Source organism: Centruroides sculpturatus, unplaced genomic scaffold (assembly GCF_000671375.1).
Source record: "Centruroides sculpturatus isolate CEXI.00-Female unplaced genomic scaffold, Cexi_2.0 scaffold829, whole genome shotgun sequence".
In the NCBI taxonomy this organism is placed as follows: domain Eukaryota; kingdom Metazoa; phylum Arthropoda; class Arachnida; order Scorpiones; family Buthidae; genus Centruroides; species Centruroides sculpturatus.
The window spans coordinates 1-9,126 of NW_019384951.1; positions in this window are offsets into that span (position 1 = coordinate 1).

Sequence of the window (9,126 nt, forward strand, 5' to 3'; positions counted from 1 at the left end):
TAGATAAAATATATCTTGTTATTTGATATTTTATATCCTCTTCTTAAAAATAACGTTGTTTTCTACAGTTTCTTTCACATGACAAGCACTTAGATGTACAAATATTAAACTTTTACTCTTTTCTAATCCAACTTTCTTTTTTTATACTTTCTGTTGATAAAGTAAAGAATTTAGGTTGTTGAATGTTTACAACTATGCAGAAGTAGAAGAAGAAAATTTTTACAAATTTTATCCTTCATTTTATAATACAAAAGTTTGTTTTAAATCAATAAAAATTACATAAACAAAGAATTTTAATGTCATATATTATTAAAATAAAAAGACAAATAAAAACAAATAAATTAAATGTGAACATTTATTATNAATAAATGTGTGCATATTTTAAAAAAAACCTAAAATATATTAAATTGAAGTAAACATAATTTTTAAATTGTGTAAATATTTTCCATTTGCATTCTTCTTTGTAAAAAAAATGTATAATAAAGTTATTTTTATGAAAAAATTATTTTGTGCTTTTAAAAACATTACAGAAATATTCCTCAAATGTAAAATATTCATGAACTTATCCATATATATACAGTATATGTATACCTGTCATAGTAAAACTGAATTTATCGTTTGATAAGATCACTCTTCAATCAATATTTCAGTCAATTTATATAAAAATTTCAATTTTCTATCTTCAAACATTTCTTTTGATATCAAAAATCCTATAAGTATTTAAATGATTCAAACTTTATTATGGATATAAATATTTATTTAAATATTTAACTACATCATCTATATTTCATTTTATTATTTACAGGAAAAAAATCATTTATATTTTAGATGAAAATAACACATTTTTATTTTTTTAAAAGAGCGAAGTTTTGATTTTTTGTAGATCAAAAAATAAAAGAAAATTAATAAAGAAATTTTTTATATAAAAGAATACATGTTAAAAACATTCTAATTAAATATAACAATGAGAAAAATCCTTAAAACTTTATTGTTTGTAATAAATACTTATTGTTAAAAATATTATATAATATTTTTTAGATAAAATATATCTTGTTATTTGATATTTTATATCCTCTTCTTAAAAATAACGTTGTTTTCTACAGTTTCTTTCACATGACAAGCACTTAGATGTACAAATATTAAACTTTTACTCTTTTCTAATCCAACTTTCTTTTTTTATACTTTCTGTTGATAAAGTAAAGAATTTAGGTTGTTGAATGTTTACAACTATGCAGAAGTAGAAGAAGAAAATTTTTACAAATTTTATCCTTCATTTTATAATACAAAAGTTTGTTTTAAATCAATAAAAATTACATAAACAAAGAATTTTAATGTCATATATTATTAAAATAAAAAGACAAATAAAAACAAATAAATTAAATGTGAACATTTATTATTATTATTATTATCATTTCAATTTAAAAAATAATAATTTCCAGTTTATAAAATTTTATCTTAAGTATTTTTCTTATAGATTTCTATACGATAGTTTATTCTACATTTTTCTTTATTTAAAACTTTTAAAGTAATATTTTAATAATAATAAAAAAGTATTAAGTAGTTTTATTCAATTCACTCAAAAGGATAAAAATTAAATAAAATTGTTTATAATTTTTAATAAAGAAAATATTTATATAAAAGTTCTTTGTCAAATATAATTTTAAAACGTCAATAAAGCCATATCACTATATATTTACGTAAATTTAATTTATTGAAAAAGGTTTTTACACTGATATTTTTTAAAATAAAATTTAGAATATTTAATTAATTATAATTTATTATACGAGATATTTGAAAGATATAAATAATAATAAAAAAAATCTTATTTAAAAAAAAATTTATTGGAAAAGTGCATCCAGGAATCTCAATTCTAGACTGTCAGTCTGGTTATAAACTCTTCAAAGACGATGAATTGGAAGATTACCTTCTCCTTCATTTTGAATTCAACTCAATATTGATTTTGACGTCAAACCGTAGATATATAAACCGAATATGTTTATTGATCACTAAAGTTTTTTTAAACTGTTCCAATTATTTTAATAACTATAATATTTATTAATTAAATAACACTTAAGCTTTATGTTTATTATATTTAAATAGTGTTTTTCTAAATAAATTTAAAACCTTTATGTGTAACTTTTATTTTTATAAATAATACAAATTAAAATTATAATTCTTCTTATTTTAATGTATGTTAACTTTAGTAAATCTTGTTTGATTTATTGAAAAAAGTATTTTTTTTAAAATATTTTAATAACATTTAAGTGAATTAACTCTATTGAATGATGATAAATAACTCAATTAAGTAGAGAAAAAATTAAGTAATGGAAAAAATAAAGAATCTTTTCAAATTCCTCCTATCAGTAGCAATGTTAAAGTTATTGATTATTAGTTTTTTTATTATATAAAAATACTTTATATGCTGCTTTATATATATATATTGACAATTCAATACACATTTAAAATTACTTTATAAAAAATAAATAATGAGTAATACGTCCATCATAAAGTAAACGTATAATCTCATTGTCATGTTTTTGACTTTTATGGGGCTGATTTATGAGTAAAGAAACATTCTACCATATTCATATGTACTGTTTTGTGTAGAACTATACAAAAATGAACATTTACTTCTGTTTCTTAATATGTAATTGCATTTCTACATTTAAATAGTTTTTTTAGGTTCAATATTAGATTATTTTTTACATAAGGACCGGAAGAATAAAACCATTAAGAAATGATCATAAATTCATTAAAAAGTAGCAAAATGTTGATATTTTAAAGAAGAAGAAAGGTAGAAATACACAGAAGTTTAAAAAAAAAACAATATTAGATAATGTCATTATTGAATATTTTAACTGATATTGGCCTGTCTTCTGCATGATTCGATTAGAGAAAGAAAAATCAATGGTCTGCAGAAGGATGGGCAAAGTGGACAAGTGTTCCTGTTTCTTTCTGTTTTTTTTCAGTTCAATGCCCTATTTTAGGAGGAATCAAAAGAAAAATCTTTTACAATGTGGCTTACCTCTTAAGGCATTCGTTTCCCAAGTGATATATTTTATTCAATGTATTTTATTTGTTCATTCCCAATATATGTTTCTATATTTTAAACTTAGACAGGTGATTTTGTATAAAATACTTTGGGTTATATCAATTATAACACACACATATATGTGATATCATGCTTAAAATATTAAACTTTGTAAGATTAAATTTTATTTTTTAAAAAGCTAGATAATGTACTTTCTTATTTTTTTATTAGAAGGAAAAACATCTAAAATGAATTGTTTGAGGAGAAAAATATGATTTTAATTATTTAAACCAAACTTAAAGCTTTATATGTAAAAAAAGAAATTTTTAGAAAAATAAATTAAAGAATTCATTAGCCATTTTTAAATGAATGCTACAAAAGTAAATGTAAATGATACCGTTCTTAATGCTGTAAAAAATTAAAATTAGTTTGAATCCTATGAGAGTAATTATGTTCTAAGTAATTAAATAAATAATAGAAATAATTAATCATATAATTTCTTTTTAATTTTTTTAAATTCTTAACACAGTGTTAGAAACATTTTTTTCTCTACAATATAAATATTTTTACTTTATTTATAAAGAAAATTATTTTTTAATGTAGTTTCTTATAAAAAAAGTTGTACAAAGTTTAAAAATAATTAAAATTGAGTAAAATAAGTAAAAATTTATAAAAATAATCAAATATTTCTTTATAAAATAGAAACATTTAAACAATTATTATTCTTTTTAAAAGTTTTATTCTCGAATCTTTATTTAAAAAAAAATAATAACTTTTTAGAACCACTATTTGCATACAATGAAGAATAAAAGTAGTAAAATTTTCGGTCACAGAGAGTAAAAAATGACTGACTAATGAATGAAAAAGCATACGAAGAAGGCAAAGAAAAGTTTGAAATAAAAAAAAATAAGAAGATATTTAGTGGATATTTTTAGTAAAAAGAAATATCGTTTCTTGATGAATTGCAATGTGATAGAAGCGCACAATCATCTATGGATGTTTTTGTGAATCAAATCGATATATAGATAGTGAAGTTTTGATGACCTTTATGGATGATAAAAAGTCAGAAGAGATCATTGTGAAGTAAATTGTAAAAGAGATATCGGATTAATAGAGAAGAATAATTACTTTAAAAGGTGAATTAAAGTAATTAAAAGAGTGTAATACACTTCAATTTATCTCTTAAGATTGCTTTAATTATGCCTTCGTTACAAACGTAAAATTTTATTTTTCATCTATAATATATAGAGTTGAAAGTTTGATAGATTTCCAGGGATATAAAATAAATGTTTAGAATATTTCAAAATATAAAAAAACTTGTTAAAATAATTTTTTAATGTGAAAGTAACTTTTTTCTTTTCTTTTTATTTTCGTTAAGTTATTTATTTTTCACACCATTTTCAATCTCAATTTGAAAAATTGATTTTCAGCTGAGTATCCGATTAAGTATAGAGTTACAAAGTGTCTAATAAATCACCTGCTAACAATAAAATTATCGATAAGACGACACAAAAGTAGAAAGTTCAAGTGCATGATAAGGGATAATGATGTTTTAAATTCAATTTTTTTTAAATTTAATATACATGATGTTATAGTTATACAATAAGTAAAAGTGATTCTTTCACTTAAAAAATATAAATATATATATTTAAAATTGAATAGAATTATTTAGTAGTTTCCTTCTATTATATGAAAAATAAGCTATGTAATTCTTCACCTATGTTCAACCTTATAGCATCAGAATAGCGAATCCTCTGACCTATTTGATCATAAGCTTCGTCCTGACATCTCATTTACGAAGTTTATCGTTACAGATGTTATTTAGATGACACATAAACGCATCGACATACAGATTAACCTTTTATTTCAGACACATAAAAAGAAATTGCCAGTCTTCATAAATTTATTTATAGCATTGTGCAATGCGGTTGTCTACTATTATTCGTAAGAATACACGTTTAAAAACCTTAATTTAATATCCGTGTTTAGTGTAAATTGTTATATATATACATTTCTGACGTTTAAAAAACCAGATATCGCGATAAATAAGATAAATATTTTCAAAAGAAGGGGGGAGCATTTACGTTTGATAGATCATGTTATGATGCAATAAAAGTTTAAACTGAATACCCAATTTTACTATCCTAAAACTTCTGCTACAATAAATATAGAAACTTGTACTAAAATAAATTCTTATGGTAAAAAACAGGATTCTAAATCTATGCCTTGTTTACCCTGGATAAGATCAAAAACAATAGATATGTACTTTTATAGTCAAGGATGAAGATGAAACAGATACTTTTAAATTCTTCCATGTTATATTATGGTTGAATTATTTATAATAATATTTATTATTGGATCACTTTAAGAAGGAAAAACTTCTTTTAAACCATATTTAAATAAAAAAATTTAAGAGTATTTAAAGTTGTCCAGTTAAAATATGTCTTAAAAATTCCTCTTATAATCGTTAAATTCTCTAGTAAGATGGTAATCTGACTATTATAATTATTATAAATAAACTTTCAAACTCGCTTTTGTTTACATATTTTTACATATTTATTAAGGTTAATTACTGAATAAATTACAGTAAAATTTTATCAGAGTAACTACTTAAACAGATTATGCAAAAACCGAAAATTAAAATAAGAACTAAATTACATTTAGTATAATTTTCTACATTTAAAAATTACACACATACACATTATATATATATCAATTTGCATATAAATCATGTAGTGTTACTTTAGTGAAATGCATTTTACTGTTTAAGGTTAAACCAATTTAAAAGTTAAAAGATAAATTACATATAAAAGGTGTAGAAGTTGTAGAAATGCCTTTTCTAAGTAAAAATGATTGTTGTTAAAATATATCCTGGTGGCATTTTGTCCTCGACGCCACGTATCAGTCTAGGATTACTGTCGTCGCTGTTGAGATATGATTCATGTATACACGTAAAGTTACAAAAGTGTTGTAAATGTTGAGGTGACCGAGATTTGATATTTTGCTTGAAGATAGAGAATGTTAGTAAAATCGATACGTGCTTTATCAATAACAGCATCTTATTAAAGGACGACAAATTTGCATTCGATTTATCTCCCAGAGAGACATGACATGGTAAAATAAAATAAATAAATAAAAAACTAACCATCCTCCTCCTTTCTCTTCACGATATTTCTTTCTCGTTAGTAAAGTATATCTTATTATATTTATTCTACTAGGAATCTCTCTCTCTCTTTTTAAATAATTAAATATAAAATATTTTAAAACTTTCACTATGGATAAATAATATTTATAAAATATTACTGCATTTTATACAGACTTGTTTTTTGCTATATAGTTTATACATATCAATAAATCAGTCAAATACTTTATTTGTTTCCGTGTAACGAAATGTTATGCTTATAAATCTGTAGAAAATAACTTTAAAAATAAATGTTTTATAAATTTGGATATTGTAAGGATGATAGTTTTATAAAAGAAACGAGTAAAAAATTATTCTGACATTGTGCAATTTTTAATCATATTTGTCATTTATTTAATTTAAAATATATGCTCTCCACCTCAAATTAGTAGTGTCGTGCCCCTGTACATCATACTTTTCCTGATAACAACAGGGTCACGCCGATCATCTATGTAACTACGTTCTGGGGAAAATCATTGAATTAGAACACATAACTTCCCGTCTAGATCGGAAGTTCGTATATAGTTACATAAAGTCTTTTGCCTCTAAGCTTTTCATATTTGTTCTCCACTTTCATCTATCTAACACCTTTTTCGAGATTAATGAAGGACAGACACACAGTGGAAATTTATAGGTCTACAAATTTTTCAAATTGCAGCCCAATAATGGAGCATGGATGATGATGACACGCATGTTGCTACTGGAATGATGATGGCTCACGTATGCTACTATCTGTATTGATACTTGCTATTCTAGGAAAGTGGAAAATTCATTTGGGATAAACACAAATCATATAAGCCATGCAAATTTATTAACAGTGATAGTTGATTCATAATATGATTTAATACAAGTAATGATAACGATAACGTGTAAATATTCTCAAAGATGATGATGATGCGGAGATACTATTATTAATAATGATTTATAAATGTCACTGCGATGATATAATGGCAAATACTACACAATTTCTATCATATTGTGAAATTCTACTATACTAAAAATGATAAAAATACAGAAATTCTACTACCTGATAAATAATGATAGCGCAGAAATGATATTATTTCATGAGTTATAATAGTGAAGTGGTAATATTTTTCCATAAATTTCAGTATAAAACGGATGATGTATTTCAATAAGTTACGTTGAAGGCGGGCATGATTTTTTCTCATAAATCAAAATATAACGGAAATTCGTGAATTATGGTCGGTGCAGACATGTTACAATATTGTTTTATGAATTATAATAATAACAAATGATAATCCAAAACAAATCAGGGAGAAAATAAGATATAAAACATAAGGATAAGTTTAGAATTTTTGTTTGTTTTGAAGAACATTATTTCTCCTAAAAGGATATTGTGTAAAGAAAGAAACGACGTTTGACTTCTACAAATGGACGTTTGCCAATCTATTGAATCCAATTTTTGCATTTTCTTATTCGCAAGTCAAATTTTCTTTTCGACCCATTTCATTCAATTTGACGTTTCTTTCTTACTGCGGTTTAACTTAAAAAAAAAGAACGATTTTCTAATTATTTAAATACATTTTAGTAAATATTATTATACAAAAGCAGTGTATCATATCTATCAATCATCTTACGAAGTTTAATTTTTGCTGTAAAATTTTATTAAGAATACATTACATATTCCAGAAGATGAAAATGTAATTAATCGAATGAAAAAAAAAAATATAAATTGTCGAGTCAACGTTAACAAGCAAGAAGTAGAAGAAGAAGAAGAGACGACATGAAGATAACTAAGATAGATAAAATATTATCAAAGTAAGCACAAAACAAAAGCTGAAAGTCCCAAGCAGATCATATGTTTTGGATCCAAATGCTTGACTTAATGAACATGGACAGAATGCCAATGGAATTTCTTATATAACAAAGAATTAAGATAAACTTCACCGACTTCTACTTCCTATATAACAGCAATGGATAAATATCTATCTACCTTACAAATCACTTAAAAATTATATTAGGAAGATATTTCACTAAGAAGAATTAGGAAAAAATATTGTTTACAGATAACAAATTTATAATAAATATTATCAATTTTCAAACAAAATTGCAGTAATTATATAAAGAGTAGTGTAAAATATTCTAATTGAAAAGAAAAAAAAATTATTTATTTCTTATCAATTAGAATAGTTAACTTAGTCTTTATATAATTAATTTTTCGTTTATTTTTATAATAATTTTATACTTTAGTGAAGTTGTTAGTTGGAAAGATAAGTAGGAAGGAAAATCGGTGTAATTTAGATTGGGTGGAGTTGAAAGTTAAATGATTATCCATAACTTTATTAAATTATCACGAATGCTAGTAATTATGTAGATGCTATTAGAGAGTTCATATAAATAAAAATTGTTTAATTATTCTTATAAGGTATTTTTCTTCACTTAAAAAATAAACTTAATTATTTTTAAATATTCAAATTATATCCAATTAAGAACAAAACGCGATTAAGAAAAATTCTATCTAATTAAGTTACATAAAGAAATTTTAAAATTACTTAAGTAAAAATTTTTTTTGATTAAATAAATGAAATTTTCATACAGATACGTTGAGATAAAGATAATAATTTTTTTTAATACTTTTAATAATTGAAACCGTAAATAATTATTAGAGCACTTATAATGATGTAAACTGTTTTAAGAGCATCTTTAGGAGTCATAATTTATTAAAAGGAGTGAGAGAAAGGGGACGAAAAAGATTAAATGTGACAAATTAACGAATTTGTAAAATTTAGTATAACTCAATAAAGATTTCGAGTTAATAGTTCGAAAGGAAATTGGTACTTTTCTGGAGTCCTTCGACTTCTTTCCTGATTCTAGGACCCCTTTTTTGCAATTTATGACCACAATAAAACTTGCCAAAATGATTTCCGGCCACTTGATTTGACGTTTTATTCTA